This window comes from Malaya genurostris, chromosome 2 (genome assembly GCF_030247185.1).
Source record: "Malaya genurostris strain Urasoe2022 chromosome 2, Malgen_1.1, whole genome shotgun sequence".
NCBI classification, from domain to species: Eukaryota; Metazoa; Arthropoda; class Insecta; order Diptera; family Culicidae; genus Malaya; species Malaya genurostris.
The window spans coordinates 47,118,631-47,140,251 of record NC_080571.1 but is presented as its reverse complement, the minus strand read 5'-3'; the positions used below and the strand labels follow the sequence as shown (position 1 = coordinate 47,140,251).

General features: G+C 36.0%; 1 protein-coding gene across 5 annotated transcripts in view; it reads right to left on the bottom strand.

The window, feature by feature from the left end:
• The window catches only part of LOC131427770 (laminin subunit beta-1), a 52,065-nt gene extending 30,707 nt beyond the window's left edge, over window positions 1-21,358 (bottom strand). Inside the window, exons 1-2 of one of the 5 annotated variants that reach the window (XM_058591239.1) lie at window positions 21,236-21,358; window positions 20,182-20,489 (exon numbers count right to left, since the gene is read on the bottom strand). The gene's annotated coding sequence lies outside the window, so the exon portion shown is untranslated. Of the gene's footprint in view, window positions 1-20,181; window positions 20,490-20,662; window positions 21,206-21,235 lie in introns of those variants that run through there. The other 4 variants (XM_058591238.1, XM_058591242.1, XM_058591243.1 and 1 more) reach the window with 4 other exon arrangements.
• Between the last annotated feature and the right edge of the window lie 263 nt (window positions 21,359-21,621).

Sequence of the window (21,621 nt, the reverse complement as noted above, 5' to 3'; positions counted from 1 at the left end):
CACAAAAATTTCGATATCTCCGTTAAAAATGGACGGATTTTAACAATCTATGGCTTGTTGGATAGGTATTACCGTGCGGAATCTAAGTCTGAAAACATATTCTGTTTTCAAGGTCAATTGTGACAGATACTGTCAAAAAACTGAAAATTTTGACAAAAACTTCGTATTACTCAAAAAGTAAACATCCGATCTCATAACCATTCAATAACGTTTTGGGTGACGGGGAGACCTTTCATTTGCGACTAGTTAGATCAAAATCTGTCCAGCCATCTCTGAGATCATGACCTCTTAGTTGAGAACACACATCCAGACACACACATACACACACAGACATTTGCTCAGTTCGTCGAGCTGAATCGATTGGTATATGACATTCGGCCCTTCGGGCCTCGGAAAAATTTTCTAAAGTTTGAGCGAATTCTATACCTATTTTTTTATATATATAAAAAATGGTAAAAAGGTCAAAATCTGCTTTATTCCTCCTAATGATTTAATAAACCCTTTCTCATATTTCTCATATTCTCAAAATGAAATATTTCGCCTGTCAACTTATTATGTCTGCCCAAAAGAACAATTATATGGCTAGGATTCCAAGGATTTCATTCTTTTTCACATCGTCTTAGTGTGTTACTCTCTAAATAACAATTTCTAAACTTAACCGCTGTAATTTCGAAATTGAAAGTCAGTTTGTAAAAAACTTCATTGAGAACGACAATGAAAAAGAAAGAAAAATCATCTAAATTTGGCTTTTCTGAGCTATGTTAGTTACTTGCTAAACGTACCAACTTCAGCTATACCTGTTTCCAGTTTAGGGTTCCAGAAGTACCGGAAAAAGTGATCAAAAACTTAAAAACGAAGCTCACTCATTTTTCTCAGGAATGGCTGAACCTATTTCAACAAATTTAAACTCAAACGAGTGCATATTTTTGTTACATTATATCACAATATATTGTTATTGATTCTTATTTGAACCCGACTTCCGGTTCCGAAACCAGAGAGTGAGATGTGTAAAAAATTCCAAACCACTCACAAGTCATTTAGAACGAAGTTGCATAAAACGGGTAAATTCATCTTAATTTGAAATAATTGTTTACAAATTTAAAAGGTTATGTTAGTTTATACTTAAATAAAGTTTCTAATCTTTATTTGAGTTTGCACTAAAATTTGTTGACAAAATCTTCTATTGTTATTTATGAAAATATATAATATGGGAATGGCATCACTAAACCACAAGATGAAATAAAACAGGTTTGTACAAAAAAATAGAAAATTTTAAAAAAGTCGTATGCTTTTTAAAAAGTTGAAAATAACCATCGAAAAAATCAAATTAAAAAACGGTCTCTTCAACTTTTTTGTGAATAAATCTATTACAAACTTGAACTTAAGATTCACATTTCATATTGATTTGATTAGTGTGAATGAAAAAGTTACAGCAGAACCAGGTTTTAGGCATTTTTCTTGCTTTAAGTTCCTGTTAAAAAAAAACCTTCCTAATCCACCTAATTTTTAAATAATACGCTTCTCTTACCATTTGAATAGTCTCAATTAAACATTTGTAAGATTCTATCCTCGGTCATAAGTATTGTGAGCTTATCTGTAGGAAGAACAGTGCGGTGCTGTGCTATTACTACAAGTTTAGGTAAATCGTTTTCTGTTTTATTACAGGTTGGGATGTTTATGAAGAATTTGAATTATTTTTATATATTTCTAAACTTTCAGCTACGGCTGGTTTCCATGGGTTAGAAATTTGTTTTATAATTTTTATGTCATCGTAAGTTCATAGTCTTCATTAAAGGCATACTCCGCCATTTTTGACTTGAACTGGTATGGTAATCCCTTTTCCAATTCTTTAGAAGCTTTCAATATTTCTGGCCAGTGCTATTTGAATCGGATGTCTAGTCCAATGTATTTTTTATCGCAACGTGAACACGAAATTTTATACATCCCGGATTTTTTAAATTATCTGTATGGTCTTTTGTTATCTCAGGTTCGGGTCGGGAACGGGTGCTGATTTATTCAACTGAACTGAACAAATGTCCGTGTGTGTGTGCGTGTGTGTCTGTATGTGTGTTGTCAACTAAGAGGTCGAGATCTCAGAGATGGCTGGACCGATTTTGATCAAACTAGTCGCAAATGAAAGGTCTCCCCGTCACCCATAACGGTTTTAAGATAGGATGTTTACTTTTGAAGTTATACGAAGTTTTATGTCAAAATTTTCAGTTTTTTGACAGTATCTGTCACACGTGACCTTGAAAACAGAATATATTTTCAGACTTAGATTTCGCACGGTAATACCTATCCAACAAGCCATAGATTGTTAAAATCCGTTTATTTTCAACGGAGATATCGACATTTTCGTATAAGCGACTTTTCCCCCTATTCCAGCAGTAGGAGTTTTGAGCGCTGTATGACAAAGCAATGCTTGGGAGCAACGTGAAACATGATTTTTTATACTGTTACATACAATTGTTTCTGAGTACCAAAAAGACTGTGTACAGCATTCTTTTTCATGACAATTTGCCTCGGACCGATTTTAGCACGGTTTTTGGCAACATAATCGTTCGAATATGGCATATGTAGACCAGATGACATCAGCATTTTCGAGTTGAAAGTAACTCCATAATTATATTGATTTAAACTACTTACAGCAATAAATGCTGGAAGAACATAACTTCCATATACCATACGACTCAGTTCGTCGAGATCAGCAAATGCGTGTGTGACAAATAATTTCACTCAATTTTCTCGGAGATGGCTAAACCGATTTCTACAAACTCAGATTAATATGAAAAGTAGTATACTCTCAAACAAGGTTCTTGAATTACGTTTGGATCCGACTTCTGATCGCGGACCCACAGGATGATATGTGAAACGAAATTAAAATTATGCAATTCATTTTTCTCGTAGATGGCTGAACCGATCTAAGGTTCAAATGAAATCTAAGAATTATCTATGATTCAAATGAGAGGTCTTAAAATCCTATAAAAGATCTTACTTTTTAGTCAGATCCGACTTCTGGTTCAGGAGATACAGGGTGATTAGTATAAAAATGTCCATTTCACATAAATTAATCAGGTTTATCGGGTTTGCAGATTTGGATAGTCGATTACCAAATAAATTTATTTCAGTTTAGGCGGTATTCGTTTTTGGATTCGGAATGTACCCCCAAATATTAACTCGCACTACAATTTCTCAAAGATGTCTACACACTCCTCAGGTGAATTTAACTGATTTCGGCTACACCGATTTTAGAATTCCGGTTCCAGTATCGAATCGTTTCTCAAAGCTCAATCATTTTCTCAAAAAGGCCAAATCGTACTTCAAAAACAAAAATTCAAATTTAAGGACTTATGATCCCATACAAAATTGGTAAATTTCATCCAATTCTGGAATTACAGGATAATGAGTTTTTAAAATTCATACAGATATAGAAGATGTAAATTGTTTGGCGTATTAATTTATGGCCATTCGTATCATTTTGGGTTATGCTAGTTCCTGAATACCGGCTCTGGAAGTATCATAAATAATGACGAAAAACTCTAAAGTGGAACTTACTTCGACATCTCATGGAATGTTCAATCGATTGTCACTCGTTTAGATTGAAATTCGATACGACTTGCAGTTTCGACATCACAGGGTAATGAGTGATTAAAATCTCAATTTGTCGTTTATAACGACGATAATTAAAATTATGTCATGAGAACTAAAACACCTAAGAATATCCATGCAAACAACACATGCGGATTGATAAAAAAATATAAAAAAAGGTAAAAAGGTATTATCTCACTGCTAGGTGGATTAATCACGTTTTTTACTATCGATCTCGCTTATAATTTCGTCAACTAATTCAATTATAGCGGTACGTGTGCTAGAACCTTGTCTGAAGCCATATTGGAATTTAAAGAGGATATTATGCTTACTTAGGAATTCGGTAAGTCTAGTGACTAGAAGTTTTTCAAATATTTTGTTAAATACGGACAATGTAGATATAGGACGGTAATTATTACAATCACAACGGTCACCCGATTTGAAAACATGAATGACTTTAGCCACCTTGAAGCAATCAGGGTAGTAACCGGTCTGAATAATTACGTTAAAGCACTGAGAGAGTATTTTAGCGAATGCATATGAATTATTTTAGTACACTGACAGAAACGTTATCAGGGCCGTTACTCTTCTTATTATCCAAACCTTGTATTAACAGTATCACTTCATTTATAGATGAAGGACGTAAAAAAATAGAATCACAAACACGACGAACATTACATTATTAGTGAGAAGGTACGGTTGGATTGAACACATCAAGCTTTCTAGGTAAACGGGAAATTCGTTAAAATCAAAGCTAGGACGACGATACCCACCATGAATATTATAAAATTGTCCTTTGAAACAAAGCTCGATGTTTATATGATGAAATCCATCGGACGTGTAGTTCTTAATCAGTCTATGTGCAATATCTTGTTTGACATATATTGCTATGCCTCCACTAGAATGTTCTCTACAAGCATAAAAGGCTTTATAATGCGGTATTTCATAGAGAGAACAATTTCAATTAATATATCATCAAATTTTGAAAGATCGTTAATATCTCTTACATTCCATTGAAAAATCTTAAGTGTTTTTTTGTCGTTTAATGTATAGTTGTTATTGAATTTATAAATATTTTCGTGAAAAAAATTTTTGGTGGTCGTATTATCCATTTAGAAGAGAAACAAAGAACAACACATGTAACATCACTATAATAGCTAAATTAAGTTCTTTTACGCTTGAGTGGAACTTGATCTGGGGAAGGAGACGTCAATTGTGTGGATCGGTAAAAATAACCCTAGTATTTGAAGTATGCATTTCCACTTATTTCCAAATAGTTGTTAGATTATTTACTACATACTTATGATTTAATTCAATGAATGAAACGTTCAGAAAAAGTTTCCGTCTTCCCATCAAATTAAATGTTGGCAACAATCAATTGTAACATGGAATAAACATGGGTTGAATAGAAAGTTTGATTGAAAACCACCATCGATGCAAAATTAAATTTGATTGCATTGAATTTTCAAATAATAGAACTGCATTTTTTAATTACCGCTTAGTTTTAAGATTAAATTATATTGAAATGTTCAAAATTTAGCAACTTCATATTTAATTGCCTGCTCCAAATATGTTCATGAAAAAAGATGTAAATTCACAACAAAGGTCTATCTACACAGATAAAAATATTTACATCTATTTTCATGCACATATTTGGAGCAGGAAATTGAATATAAAAATACTCCTCAAGTCTTTACTTTTCAATATACTTTAAAAGAAAACTAAGCGCAAATTAAAATAAGTTGTATAATTTATTGAGAAATCAACGCTTTTGAATTTACTTTTACATCGTGGATGGTTTTCATTCAAAGTTTTGATTCAATTGATGTCTATTTTAAAGTATCATTGGATTACATGTCGTGTAAATTTCATTTTTTTCTGAGTGTGTACGCTTGGTAATTGCTAATTCCGAATCATTGAATAAGTTATATAAATGTCTGAAATAAATGATGACTCATTTTTATTCAGAGGTTGACTGACATAAAAAATCTCTTTGGATGCTTGTCTTAATTCACGGTGAGTTTTCCGAATAGTCATATATGCAAGTGACAGTTCCTCTTTGTTTACTTCTGTCCTATTAATAACTAAGCTGTCTCACGGTTATCTTTCATCGTTTTGTATAAGATATTACCAGTAACCTTAGACTTCAAGAATGCAACAATAAACGAAAGAGACATTAAACAAAGAATAACAGTCTTTTGATCATAGAGCCTTTTTTTACATATTCCGAAAATTTCAATATTTCCGTTTACATTGCATTAGGTGCACTACGCATATATTCACCTGGCGAACGACTACAATTAGGTTAAAGCCAGGTATAAATAAACGATATAAAAAAATTAAATTCCCACATTCTAGAAGAATGTATATTAATACATTTAAATATATCTCTATATTATTATAACACTTTACCCTAACGATGGTCCGAGACAATCGATAATAACTAGTTCCCAAAAAAATACAATAATGGCTTCAAACGATTCAGTTGTTGCTAAAAGACACATTTGTACAATTCATCTTAACAATCTTCATGCATTTTGATTCATTTTCATGTATTGAAACATGTGTAATTTTACATTCCTGTGTAGTAGGCGGGATATGTTTGACACAGATTTAAGTCATTCTTCTAATACGTCATTATACGTCACTAGTCAGTTCAATTTTTTTCTGTGTAGGTTAATGATAAACTTGTATGGTACTATGAAAAACCCTTATCAAAATATGTTCATTTGGTAGTCTTAATAAATTTGTTATTTGTTGGAATCTGTAGGACGAATAGTTTGAACAAACACCGATGCCCTTTGCGGAACAAATAGTGTCTTAGATTCTCGACGAGTCATTAAAAAATGAGAGATTTTTTTATTTTTACCGCTAACATTTTGAAAAACAAATTTTTTACCAATAATATCCTAAGAAACCACAAAATGAAAAACAAAAAATGAAATTTATACGACATGTCAGACAATTGTCACAGTCGGCGAATGGTCTAAAGATAGGTAAAAACCGAAATAAACTAATAATAATAATAATAAGTTTTGCACACTGCACGGGCTTTTCATTTGTAGCCCGGGCTGGCGGTTTAATAAACAGGGCCAGTTGTTGTGCATTCGAGACCCGACCTAGAAGGATTCTTAGTGTCAGTAGGATCGTAGTACTAGCCTCTCAATTAATTTGGCTGTGAAGTCTGTTGAAACAGAAAGTCCAAATTCCACAAAAGGACCGTAATGTCTTTGCTTCACTTTGTGGGCTTTTCTTCGTAGAGTGCCAAACCTGACCAGAAAAATAAGCGGAACAATTGTGCTGCTTGAGGAAAAGTAACAGACGTTTCTCTCGCAAATTTTCCATCGCTTATGATTCAGATCATAATGGATATGTCGCTCTTTAAACTACAGTAACAGATAGCCTGCCACAAGAGATATTTCATTACTCGCCACGACAGAATAATATAATTGAAAATCTCTGATACCCTTCTGTAAAATGTTCCTGTCCATGTTTAAAGTATGTATTGAAGTAGATTTCATGATCCTTTACCACCATCCAGCCGTATTTTTAGTTCGATACACGGTTCCCAAGTAGCAATCCGCAACTAGTTCTGATACGACAAAGTCCAAACTATGTTTCAACAAGAGCACGAATATGTGTTTTATGTTATACTGGTTAAAACATGGTGACAGCAATGTTTCATCATAACATAACTAGTTACGAAATAGTTATTTAGGTTTCCAATCATAACATCTTTGTGTCATATTGAATTAAATATAATTTATAAGCTATCGTTACTTAATCCAAACATATTTTTAATCACAACAATGCTTCTAGCCACTAGTTGAAAATAAGTTTATTTGACTTCAATAGTAGCAACCCATAACTAGTTTTGATACCACTTAACCCAACTGTGTTGCAACAAGAGCACGAACATGTTTTTTATGTTATACTGGTTAAAACAAGGTGACAGCAGTGTTTCTTTATAACGTAAACATTAAACTAACTATCATTTGTAGGTTATCGTTACTTGATTCTAACATATCTTTAATCACAGCTATGTTTTTAGCAACTAGTTAAAAAAGGGTTTATTTTCCGTTGCGAAACCTCTATAAATACGTTAACGTATATGTGAATCGTTACTGTGTATTGATATAGCCATAACTTAGATTTTATAAGATTATAACATATAATTTCTTCATTGATTCAGATAGTTATCGGTAAGTTTTCCCAACGTTATGATAACTAAAATGCAAACAAAACAACCTTTGTTGGCTTGAATATGGCGAACACAATATGGAGTCTCAAGAAGTGTATGAAACGTAAATAAAACCAGGATATTACTTTTTTCAAAACTACTTTTTGCCGAAAATAGTGAAAGGCAGAATAGTCATTTTTGTTCTATGCACTGTCATAAACACGAAGAAAATAATACAGGGATTGAACAACGATTGTGATAATATTACAGTTCTCATGATATATGAATTTAAAATAATGAGAAATCACTCTACTTGGAATAATTTTGAGCATTTTGAACATAGGGTTATTTTGTTGTTTATTTTTTATATCTTTATAAACAGATTTTTATTGAAGGCGCATAAAAAACAGTTAAGTAACATTGAATTCCGCTCGACAGTTTTTGGATCGTTGTGAAATTTGTACCTTGAATCAAGTTTGTGACTTAAAGTACTCTTCTGCTTTTTTATTGATGATAGAAAAGTATTCTGGATTCATTCAATGTTTATAATGTCGATTGTGACTAAGTTTCAACTAGTTTGTTTGGAAACAAGTTATTTTAAAGTTATGAAAAGATAAGTTATTTCAGTATGGCATTACAACGTAACGACAACATATTTTTAGCCGACTTAACAACTAGTAGAAACTGCGCTTTTTGAGTCATGCAAGTGGTTAGATGTTAGTAACAATCACTCAAATATCTGGTTGCAAACTAGTCACAAACCAGCTAGCGCAACAAAAATTGTTACTTGGGTTGTAGACAACACTCTTGATGTTTTCTGTGGTCTTCTGGTATCAATTCTTCCCGATCCAGTCTTCCAGACTACAGATTACCGTTATTCGAACACTTTCGTTACGATGATTTAAGTTCGTCACTGTCGCCGTCAAAATTTGCTGAATGTATCGTCTTGACGGCCGGCACGTGTGAACGTATTAAACTAGTTTTGATGGACACTGTCGTTCCGGTGACTGTGACGGAAAAAGAAAAGACAGTTTCAATCGTACATTAACGATATTGAAAATAATGTCAAATTCAAATAGTAGTCGTTGGGCTACACAAAGAAAACGAAAAGCTAAGTCAGACTATTACATTCTAACGCGGAACTTGTCCTTCTGTTTCAACAGACTTCGAAGATGACTCGTAAGTGTCGAAAACTTATGTATGGCCAGTGCCACGATCCTACGGAATAATTCTTCCATCATCACACACCTATGAAAAAATGCATTACGTTCATGTTGACCATATTTTCTATTTTAACACCCTTTAGCATTTGTGGCTAAAACAACGAATCGTGATAAAACAATTGCATTCTAAATATTACTTGTTGCTTTTTTTTTTCAACAAATCTTCCAGAAATTCCACTGCTGTTTTCAAAACGCTTACTAACTACCGGCACGTGTAATGAAAATAAAAATCCTAACACATTGAGGTCGAAATCTGTTTCGTTTATCTCACCTAGGTCAAAATTTATTTATTTATTTCGAACCCAATATTCACCATGCTCCGCACACACCAGGCTGATGCGCCTAACGTCCAGATGCGATACCGCCGGCTGACGGTGGCGCAACGACGTTCTGACAAGCATTTATTTATGTCTGCGAGGAATCGATTTTATGCTTCACACGCATCATCACATTGCGTTCTGTTGTTTAACGTTCCTTGAACGAAGTTTGCTGGCGTGCCCCGAATAGTTGTGAACTAACTGGTGGTATACCAAGCACAAACAAATTGTGCAACCGGACCGGCTGCGGGTGATATTTTTTAGATCTAGTCAACAGTGAAAACGTAGAAAGTACACTCGATGCTATTAGGCACAGCAAGAGCGATCACACGATTTCAATTGGAAGCCTCATCAAAGCTGGCTGCGACTGCACCGTAAAACTAGTGCCACAGACCCAAAGTCAGGTGCAACGAGCATTCTGCAAGCTATGGGTTTTTTGCGAATGGTAATTGGAGTCACATACCACGGGAATTCAATTGAATACCTTCCAGTTCAATATCCGTTTACATGCACGGAACGACCGAAAAGGAAGAATCGTATCATATTTGGCCAAGTGTGCGCATTTATTGTGTCGACAAATGTCGACAGTTCTTAGCTCTAGTTAGTCTCAGGGAAGCTGATGTCAGATTTATTTTTATAAACTATACGCAGTAGCGATAAGCATAAAATGCATACGGTGCTACACAAATTAAAACAAATGTGCATAGTAATGAAGCTGGCACTGCACAATGAGCTTCCAGAAACATCAATGCTGCGGAGAATCGCAAAGCTAAGTAGCAGTAATTATGAAGGAACATTGTCACTGTGTGTATTTTTCCCCAGTTAGTAGAGGATAAAATATGATACTGGACCGACAACGAGAACATGCAGTGAAAGTAGAAAATATTTGCATACTTAGATCATATGTACGAAGTATAGTGCTTCCGATGCGAAATTTGACCTTTTGTTTCGATAGACTTCTCAGTATAATTATTAATCTACATTATGTAAGACAAGGTCTACAATTGTACTTGTGACTACAATTCTTAAAGGTCAGGAGTTGGCGAATAATAACCGATAGTCCGAAATCAATTTAAGTTTACTCAAAAAAATAAATTCACCTTAACGTGGAGGAAGTTACAGAAATTCGTTCTAATAGTACAAGCAGCTTATTGTTTATTCATTTCCTTCAACCCAACTATTTTTCACAAAAATCATTTTGGAGGTCAAATTTTCAACCACTTTTTCGAACTTTTCCAACAACGACACGTTAAATATTGGTTTCCAAAGCATCAATCGTTGCTGGTTTGTCTACATAAACCAATGACTTCACTCATCCACACAAAAAATAATCGAGTGGCGTAAAATCACACGATCGCGGAGGCCAATTTACCGATCCTTTTCTCGAAATAAAGTTGTCGTTAAAATGTTATTTCAATAAGTCGTCTGTTTCGGCCGCAATATGACAAGTGGTACCATCCTGTTGAAACCACATTTCGTCCATATATTGGCAACCAAAATTTTTTGATAATGTTTCTGTATCAATTTCTATTCACGGCAACGCGTCGTCCTTCCTCATTTTTAAACCAGCCCATAGACTGTACCAAACAGTAAATATATCAGAATGCATAGGTAATTGTTGAACAGCATATGGATTATCTTCGCTCCAAATACGACAACTTTGCTTGTTGATGTATCCATTCAACCAAAAACGCCCCTCATCACTGAAGAGAATGTTGCGCTATATACAGTTTTAATTGAACAGTGATTCGGAAGAATAATTTCCACGATTTGAAAGCTTTGTTTTGGAGTTAACCTATTCATGATGTTTTGCCAAACAATACTGAGTAGAGACGTCACTTTACACTGTTAAAACAACTTTCAGACAATAGAGTAATCCCTATTGAACAAATAAACCTCCTAAAAAAGCCCCCATTATTTGCGCATTTCTAGCGGAGACATTTATTTTGCTGAAAAAATTCAGGACTTGTTTTGAGCCAGGCAATCGTTGTGCATCTATTCTTTAATATGAAAAAAGTGCGGCTGAGCTCTATCATTCACTCATAATGTAGCGAATTATCGTGGAATAACAAGCCTCTCGGCATCGTCGATATTATTCGAGATAATTGTGAGTGTTCCAATTTTGGATCGCGCAAAGAATTATATCTCATTCGATCAGCATGGTTTTATGCCTGGGAGCATGGTTTTATGCCTGGGAGTTACAACGAATTTGTTGGCCTTCACATCCCAGTGCATAACTAGTATGGAAGCTGAAACACAAATGGATGTTATTTATACCGATCTCAAAGCTGCTTTTGACAAAATAGATCATGAAATACTTATTTGCAAATTATCTCGCCTTGGATTATCATCGCAACTCGTATCTTGGTTGGACTCATATCTTTCCGATAGGAAATTACGCGTGAAAATAGACCACAGCACATCATCCGAGTTTTCGAATAAATCAGGTGTCCCACAAGGTAGTAACTTAGGACCCCTGTTATTCGAATTATTCTTCAACGATGTGGCGTTGCTTTTGGGAGCTGGATGTAAATTAGTCTACGCAGATGATTTAAAACTGTATCTCACTGTTCGTAGTGTAGATGATTGCAAGCGACTACAATGTCTGCTTTCATTGTTCACCGATTGGTGCATGAAAAACAAACTCATCATAATTGTAGCCAAGTGCCAAGTCATCACATATCATAGGATTTCATCTCCAGTCATATTTGACTATAACATTGATGGTACAATTATCTCTAGAGTGGATCAAGTGTGTGATCTTGGTGTACAGTTGGATGCTAAACTGACGTTGGGTTTCATCGCGAAGATTGCAAAGGACTTTAAAGACCCACATTGCCTTAAGGCTTTGTATTGCTCACCGCCCAAATCTTGAAAACGCGTCGGTAATCTGTACTACGTATCAAGTGCATATTATATTTACACGGTAATATAATGACAAAAGAACAAAATTTAGTGGAAAATATTCTGTCGGTACAAAGACGCCATCTACGCGTCTTGATTTAAATTTCAATTCGTTTATTTTATTCCCTTTCCGTTAAGGTGTCGGAGTTCACCAGTTCGCTAGTATCTTTATTACAAGTTTTAAGGTTTCAATATTTTCAATAGACACTGTAGTTCCAATCCAACCCGTGAGGTATTTCACTCATTACTAATTAAAATAGTATACAAACCGTCAACTACATTTCACGATGTTTCCGCCATGTTTGACATCGCTTAACATCAAATGCAAATTGCGCTCAATTGAAAAAAAGCCTTTGTAGATAACACAGTCAAAAGCTGTTTCACTTCTTTAGCGTTAAAGTGTTGACCATCACATACCTTAAAAAGTCGGTACCAATCCAACAAAATTTAAAAAAGAAATTAACTCTCGTAATAGTTCAACACCAGTCCCTCACATATCTCCTTGAACAATTTATAAGACGTTAAACACATAAGGATGAGCACTGAATCATTGCGGTCCAACGTCCAATAAGTAAAAGTTTCATACAATTTTACGTTTGTCAACAAGGAGAAAGATGTTTAGAAATTATTTAGGTTCGGAAATCTGCCAACCCAGTCAGAAAAGTATTTCATTACTTCATTTTGATCAGCTGGTTTAATCCAACGAAAGACGAAAATCTTCGAAAATTTATAGTAACATTTTCAAGATTTATAGTAACACTTTGCCGCTTGAGTATCTTGTATAACTGATGGAGTAACAGATCGAACGGTTTTGAAATTCAATTAAGGTAATTAAGATTCAAAAATACGTTGAAATACACCCTTTCTGAACCCATGTTTTCAAAATTTTAAGTTCTTCAATTCAAATCAATGTAACAATAGAGAGACTTTGCCGCACGAATCCTACAGGGTAAAAAAAGTCTTTGGATTACATTTCTTTTGTGGAATTTGGCCTTTCTGCTTCAACATACTTCTAAGTCGATTCATAGCGTTCAGAATCATTGGCTAGCTAGTACTACGATCCTAAGAATCCTTCCAGGTCGGCACTTGAACATACGACAACTGATTTGTAAGACCAACGTCCTATGCTTTGAACCGCCAACCCGGGCCTACAGGGTGCATTATATGAATTGGGTCAATGGACAAATATTCTCAATATAACTGACAAACATTTGAATGAAATGAAATTTTTTTTTATTTAATAACATATTTTAAGGCACATTGCGTTAAGCTATAAGATGCCGAGGGCAAAAAATCTCAATAAAAATAGTGTATAGTTCGCTGTACGATATGTACTATTCTTTAATTTTGTTGAAACAACAAAATTTCCAGACTGAGTGTCGTGATTGTTGTTTGCTGCAGACTACCCATGCACTTTTATGTAACAAATCTGGTGAAGAAAAATGCCATATTTTTATCGAATTCAAATACAAAATCGTTCGTTTAAATCTTGGTGAACGTCTTTACAAACTGGGGTATCTGAATTAGCAAAGTTGAATGCTGACGGCAGGCCAAAATTTACAAAGTTCCGGCTTACTGCGTGTTTTCATTTCTGTTGAGTTGGTCTTTGCTATTCTAAGCAAAAAGTAACTTTAGTGAACTGATCTCTGACGAATTGACTTAAGAAACAATTTTCAATGAAAACACAAGCCAAAGATAAACTCCAGATAGAATTATCGGTGATTTTTCATGTATCATTTGAATAGGACCCCTCGATGAACTCGATTCACTGTCAGTTTCAGTCTAGTCTTCATTTGAAGCAAAACAACAGGCGTCTGACCGTCACATGCGTCGTAACTATGACAATGTTTGTTTATGTTTGATAAAGTTACAGTATGAACGATGTTGAGCAGTTTTGCTGCAGTGATTCCTAACATAAGAAATTATTGCTTGTCAGTGGAAACAACAAAACATTTTGTGCTGAATGTTTGTTTTCTTTCTAACTTGTATTCCATGGCATCAGTTATGGTGATTGCCGAAAATTTGACAGAAGATGCTATATTGCTATCTATATTGTATACAACATTTTCAATCCGGTAGAAGATGCTACAAGAACTCGAGTCTCTCAATGCATGAACCGTGAGAGAATTTTGCTACATTTCTTCGCTCCACTTCATACTCTGAGTATTTCACGACCCTTAAAAATTCAGTTTGATAGTGATCGTTGCTGTGTGGAATTTCCCAAGAAAGAATCGCAAGTTGACAATTATCGCAGAAATTCGAATCGATGATTCAACTTGATGATTCTCATACTAGGTTGCAATATTTCAAAACCCTTGTGTGGAACATTCACATACATTTTCATAGACACAACTTATACAAAGGTTATATGCACATAGTTAGAATAAGCGGCAATAGTAAAATGATCCTATAGCAATTATCAACTGCCTGTATAGAATCGGATCGCGAAACGAGAATAAGCGATCGTTTGTTGCTTCAGAGAGGATCCCCACAGCAGCGTGCTAACCTTTGATTCTCAGAAATGTCATCGAGAGAAATTCGCTCTCGCACTGGTGTCGATTCTATGTTAAATGAGCCATGCCGGGTTTTTGTTGTTGCGCTGATATCCGTCTCTCTTTAATGGCACTGATTCAATCGTGTGAAGAGTTGCCAGTGACCGTTCATTGATACGATAAAAGCTATCCTTGCATGGCATTTTGTCAGACCTTTTCGACGCTTATTAACGAAAAGTCAATAAAATTGCACTATTACTGAGCCTACTGGTTCACGATTACTGATCGAACATTTTTCGATAGATCGTATGCGACATTGAAAATCTTGAGTTTATTTTTGCACAAGCTCTCGACCAAATCCTATCAGAATTAATGTCAAAGTTTAAGCACCATTATACATGGGTTATAACAATCACATTGTGTATTAACATGCTGCGATGAAACTGTAAAATTATAGTGAAGATTTAGTGGTCATACATCAATTATTAAGGAGTCCATGCTCAACTGTTTGTATTGATTGATTTGAAAATCGTGCATCACTAACACCAATCTATACAAGTACCAAAACTGAAATTATTTTAAATACTCTTTACAATAATTCCTAATACATTTAGTATTACTAATTCAATTAAATGGTTTTTAAGCTAATTCCTGAGTTCATTAGAGTGTCCTGACCAAGTCAATCAGTTTCCTTTTGTTAATTTTCTGCCTTCCGATATAAAAGGTGATTTTTTATTGGTATCTGCTCGGCAACACTGTTTTCGATAGATCGCGCGTGAATCGTGTCTTGTGTCATTGCCAAACTTATTCAGTTTGGTCTATAATTTAATCATGAATCATGTTTGAAATCCATGGCAAAGTATGCGGAAGATCCACTGTTTTATCGAAAAATTGTGTTCAGCGACGAAGCTCATTTCAGGTTGAAAGGATACGTCAACAAGCAAAATTGCCGCATCTGGAGTGAAGACCAGCAGAAGCAATGCAAGAGCTACCAGTGCATCCCAAAAAAGTCACTGTTTGGTGTGGTTTATGGGCCGGTGGCATCATCGGGTCGTACTTCTTCAAACGAGACGATGAGCGGAACGTTACTGTGAATGGCAAGCGCTACCGGCCCAAAATGGAAGAATTAGACATGCCTGTCATGTGGTTTCAGCAAGACGGTGCCACATCCCACACGGCACGCGAGATAATGACCAAATTGAGAGTCGCCTTCGGTGTACAGTTTATCTCACGTTCTGGCCGCCTATATCGTGTGATTTAATGCCTTTGGACTATTTCTTGTGGGGTCGTGTTACGGCTCATGTGTACAAGAATAAACCAGCAACGATTGACGCACTGGAAACCAATATTGAAGCATTTATTCGTATAATATCGGCCGTATGTTGGAGAGAATGTGCCAAAATTGGACCTTGCGCATGGACCATCTAAGGCGGAGCCGCGGCCAACATTTGCATGAACTCATTTTCGAACATTAGATTATATTGATCGTTCTATCCATTACAATAAAGATTTAATCAATTGTCTCAAATTTTTTGTGTGTTTTTTTTGAAAATCTAATCTTATACCTTTTAAAAAATCACTCTTTAGAAAGGTTATGCAAACACTATGAAAACCGACTTTTGAACTGAAGCCCGGAGGACCCAGTGCCGTATATCGTTTAAATCACTTCATTAAGAACGCAGAATTTCTCTGTGCGTATGTAACATTTTTGTGTATTCATTTTTCTCGGAGATGTTTGCACCGATAAGCTAAGATTCAAATGAAAGGTCTTGTATTCCCATTCAACATTACTGATTTTTTATAATATGACTTCCGGTTCCGGAATTACAACGAAGAAAGTCACCATCTTGGATTTGAAAGTAGCCCAAAACATTACAATACATCAACTCGCCATACCCGTTTAAAAAAAAAATAATGTAAGAATGTAAGAACATCAATGTTTTCGTCGAACTGAAGGACAGCACAAAGAAAACGCAAATGAAATTGGTTTTATTAATAAGTTTATTAGCCAAAAACGCATGAGAAGTGTCAAAGCAAAACAATCCATTAAAAAGCTAAAAAGGACAGTCTTGTTGAAACTGCTTGCAAATTGTTTAGATGTTTTTCGCATGTGTTACGATATATCTATATATAAATTTATAAACCGATATGTAAAAATGACGTAAACCCTTAGTGGAAAGTGTATTTACTCAGAATTTGTGCACCTTTGAAGCGATTGTGCGTAATAATGTTTCTACGCGGAACAGTGAAGTAAGTTTCGAATGTTGCACTCTAATGTAGTTTTCGTTTTTAAATTGCACTACACCGGTGTAGGTAAGGTTGCACTGAAACCGTTCGTTTTTTGCCAATTGCACTACACCAGTGCTACACTTTGTCTGCACCGATACCACTGGTGTAGCACTCATCAAAAGTTTGGTGTAGCTCTGTGCAATGGAATCGTTTATTGTAGTCAATGGTTACTGTTTATATTTTCGTCATTTTTGTTCGTTTATTCATGCCTCCGTGTAGCACTGTACCGGTGTAGTGCAAATTAAATACGAAAACGCCATAATTGTATATGTCAAATGATGTTTTTTGCATCTTCCAATCTTCCGGACTACTCCGTCCGGTGTACTACTTGTATTCGGTTTTTGTTTTCCGAGTGCTCAAAGTTTTCAGTGAGTGAGTCGATTTCGCGAAGTCGAATGAAGAAAACAGCGATTTAGAAGACAAATTTTCAAAAAGAAGTTTATTTTTGCAATGACTGAGCGGATTGGAGAAGCCAAGTGAAAAAAAAACTAACAGAAAAGATGCATTTTTTGGAAAAAGATACGCTCAGAGACAGGACTCGAACCTGCGTTCTTATGCATTCCGTGCATACGCGCTACCATTTCGCCACTCTGATCTTGTTTTAGCCACTCTAAAACTCGAAACAGACATAGTAGCAACGTACATCGAACATGGTCTACTGGCACCAGTAAAGAAGGTGACAAGCGATTATAAACACACTTTCCTACTCAATGCTTGATCGGAGAAATAGGTATAAAGCGAGAGGACTAGTGTTTGATGGACAGAGAAGATGTTTGGATGTAAGGTACCGGTCGGGTGACGGCCAGGATGTAGACCATGTTCGATGTACGTTGCTACTATGTCTGTTTCGAGTTTTAGAGTGGCTAAAACAAGATCAGAGTGGCGAAATGGTAGCGCGTATGCACGGAATGCATAAGAACGCAGGTTCGAGTCCTGTCTCTGAGCGTATCTTTTTCCAAAAAATTTATCTTTTCTGTTAGTTTTTCTTTCACTTGGCTTCTCCAATATATATTTCCGCTCAGTCATTGCAAAAACTGAACTTAGTCATGGCGGCTTTACGTCAAACTAAAAATTAATAAATCGTTAAGAAGTTTATGTTTCGTTGATGTCTTTTTCTCCAATACGACATCGTAATTATACCTGCCAATATAGGAAAGACAACCGTGACTGAATTTTTTTTTTCGGTAGTAGTGTGCCATCTAGTGTCTAGTAGTGATTACGGTGTTAACGTTTTATCGGTGACAGTCAGCCATCTGACACCGGTATGTGAGCACCAGCCATTTGAAAGTATACCGATTACGTTGAGCCCCTCGCGTTTCAAACCCCAAATTCTGCGATGCGATTATCTCCACTTAATGTCCCAAAACACAGTCTGCTGTATTTTAGGTAAACCGATAAGTTATTGTGAGAGAGTCGACACAAAATTCACTAATTTTCGTGCACTAAACAAGGTAAACGTGTTAAACAAATGCATTACTGTTTGTTTGTTTACGTTGCAATCAGCTAATTTTGAAGTTCCGATTTTGATCTCATCAATATGGCGTCGTGACAGGGGGCCGGTGATAGTGCGCCATGTAGCTGCAAATTGCAGAAGCCAATTCAACCATTTATGTTGGTGAAAACAACGTTTTATTTCTCTAGTTCAACTAAAAAAATAGTTGAATGGAAATTAAGTTTTTCAATAGTATGCTATTGAAATATTGAAACAACGCTGCCATACATGTTTAAGAAAGAAGTTTCCGAATCGATTGGTTATTAAATTATATCAATTCATCAACAAATGACTTAGTTATTATCGTTAAAAGTTATGACAGAAAAAGGTTACCTGGCTATTTTCTAAACTTTTAATTTACACCTGGCCCCATATAGCGAAAAGTTAGACATTTTTAAAGCCAAAGGCGCATTTCACATTCATATACGGTATTCCGAAACTACTGGGTATTGCAATATGTAGGGCCTTGCTATTTGATGACTATTCGAATCTACTTTGGCTATACTGGTGCTTAGTTTCCGGTTCCCGAAGTCCCGGAAATAGTGGACCAATATTCTCAAACGGAGCTCACTCCAATTCCTAAAAGATGGGTGAACCTATTTTCATAAACTTAAATTCAATTCGTCTATAAAACTCCTGAATGTTATCCAGCTCCGAATTCCGATTCCAAAATCACAAGGGGATGAGTGCTTAGAATTACAATCCGTCTAATCCAATTTGTAATGTTAATTAGTTAGGTGATGGCCAAACAGACTTCGGCTGTACCGTTTTCCGGATTCCGGTTATGGAAGTATCGGAAATAGTAGTCAAAATCTTCAATATAGAACTCAAATTTTCACAAACTTAGAATCAAATTAAAGGTCCTACACAAACCTACTGATATTTTTCAGATCTGCCTTCCGGTTCCGGAATAACATGGTGATGAGTTTTTGAGCCGTTGTTGTTTAGAACGGCTCTGCAAAAAATGTGAAAAATCTTCTCAAATGAACTCAAAACTAATCCGATTTGTTAGTTGCTGGCCACTATAACTGACTTCGGCTATATCGGTACCCGGATTCCGGTTCCGGAATTACGTGAAATAGTGGAATTCACTTCGTTTGCTCAATTTGTATCGAACTTTTTCAGTTTATTAGTTGAGCTAGTTAATACCTAAATGAACATTTTGTTTTTTTTTAAGTAAAAGAGAAAACTGTTGAAGACTACTGCAGCATTTTATATGTGAAGTATCGTTGTGAAGTGTCTTGTAATTGGTTTCATTGGTTTAATTGAACATTACGCATGACTAACTTCAATCCATACAAGCACCAACATAAGTGAATTATTTGATAGGTTTTCACACAATTCACAGGCATACTCAATGAAACTGAGCAATGAACGAGTTATTTTTTTATAAGTAAATTAATTTGACTTAAATACTTAAGCGGGTACGGATTAAAACTTTTTTCCCAAACCAGAGCTCAACTCACAACCATACTTCAACTAGTGCATAAAATCAACAACTAAGATTTCATTTTTTTCAAAAAAAAAATTACAAATCATACGGCCATTTAAATCTCTCCTCGTTTTACTGAATAAAGTAGATTTTGTTTTTTTTTTTTTGGGTTCACATAAAACAACCAAGTCATGTAGCTAAACTTCATTAATCCAGCCTAGCGATGACTACTATGTTTCACTGTTTGAAATGCTTGCTACTTACACTCAGAAAACCAGATTTGACAATCTTCATAAAAGCCACAAACTCGTACTTTTTGCTCGGCAGATGGCAGATCTCGAAATAACGGCTTAGGCTTACGCTATTTTTCAAGCTGGTTCCACTGTACAGATTATTTCACTTTGATTGACTATTTAAATGATTTCTTCTCGTTTCGTTTTATTCTGTTACGCTGACACAATTTCTTGTTTTGCTCATACACTGAACTCTTTCCCCACCGAATGGCACCAAACTTAACACTTATACCAGCACTGCTATTGTGAACTTCTCGCTACCGATCCAACTGATGACTTCTGTGGAAAAGAAAAACAAACACCGAAATCCGTAAGAAATCTTGGCCAACGACCGCTGAAACTCCGGCACCACAATGCAACTGAGAGCTAGGGAGAGAAAGAAAGAGAACGAAACACCACCCGTCGTACCGAAGAAAAGGGCAACATAAAATAAACATAAAAACAAATCGTACATGTGTGGTACTACGATGCTGCACTTTGCTCCCTAGCATGCACCGAATATCCCAACAATAAAATGCACTCTTGGCGGACCGCACAAAACTCGCTCTCTCCGGTTCTCTCCCGGTTACGAGACGATGTCGAGTAAATCCCAGTCGAAAAATGCACCAAAAGAAGTAACTTGAAGTTTTTCCCCTCGGCCCTGTACTACACTACTCCACTTGGCCCCTCTCAGTCACATAAATATGCTGAGGTTTTCCTTTCTGGTCACGTCGATCAGCACCGAGAACATAACTTCTTCCACAGCACCTTCGCCACACATAACTGTGGGCAAAAAATAACTCCACACACTAAAGTATCATTTTCAGCGCACCAACTGTTTCACTAATCCAACCGAAAATGATAACAATGAGCGACGTTGTATGAATGATAATCCTGTACTAGGTTCCACTCGAAATGCCAGAATTTCCTGGCGCTGCACATGCGATCAGCCAAGAATTCGGTCGATGATTTATGATAATTTTTCTTGGGATTTCTTCTGCCACTGCTTCTTCCTTTTATTCTTTTTCTTCTTAACGTTACGTTACCACAGCGCGAACCAATCCACACGCCCAGGCGACCCTCTCTCCTTGTCACACTCACAGACCCTAATGGCCTCCGCGATCGGCCAGAAAACGCACGTCCACTCGATACGACCGAATCCACTCGACTGTGAGAGCACTGCCTGTGTAGCATAGCTACATACTCGACGACGGCCCGCCACCGTCAGTGTAGATGTAGGAGATCATGCTTCTCCGGCACTGTCTGGGTTATGTCGCACGTCCGTACCGCTGCAGCGCCATACTACGACGATCAGGATCGTAGCAGCTGTGTGAAGTTTGCGACTGTGTGCAAAGATCAATGCGCTAACGGACAGGGTGGAATTTGGGAGGTTGCTCGTTGCTCACGCACGGATTGCACCGGAACTGAACTG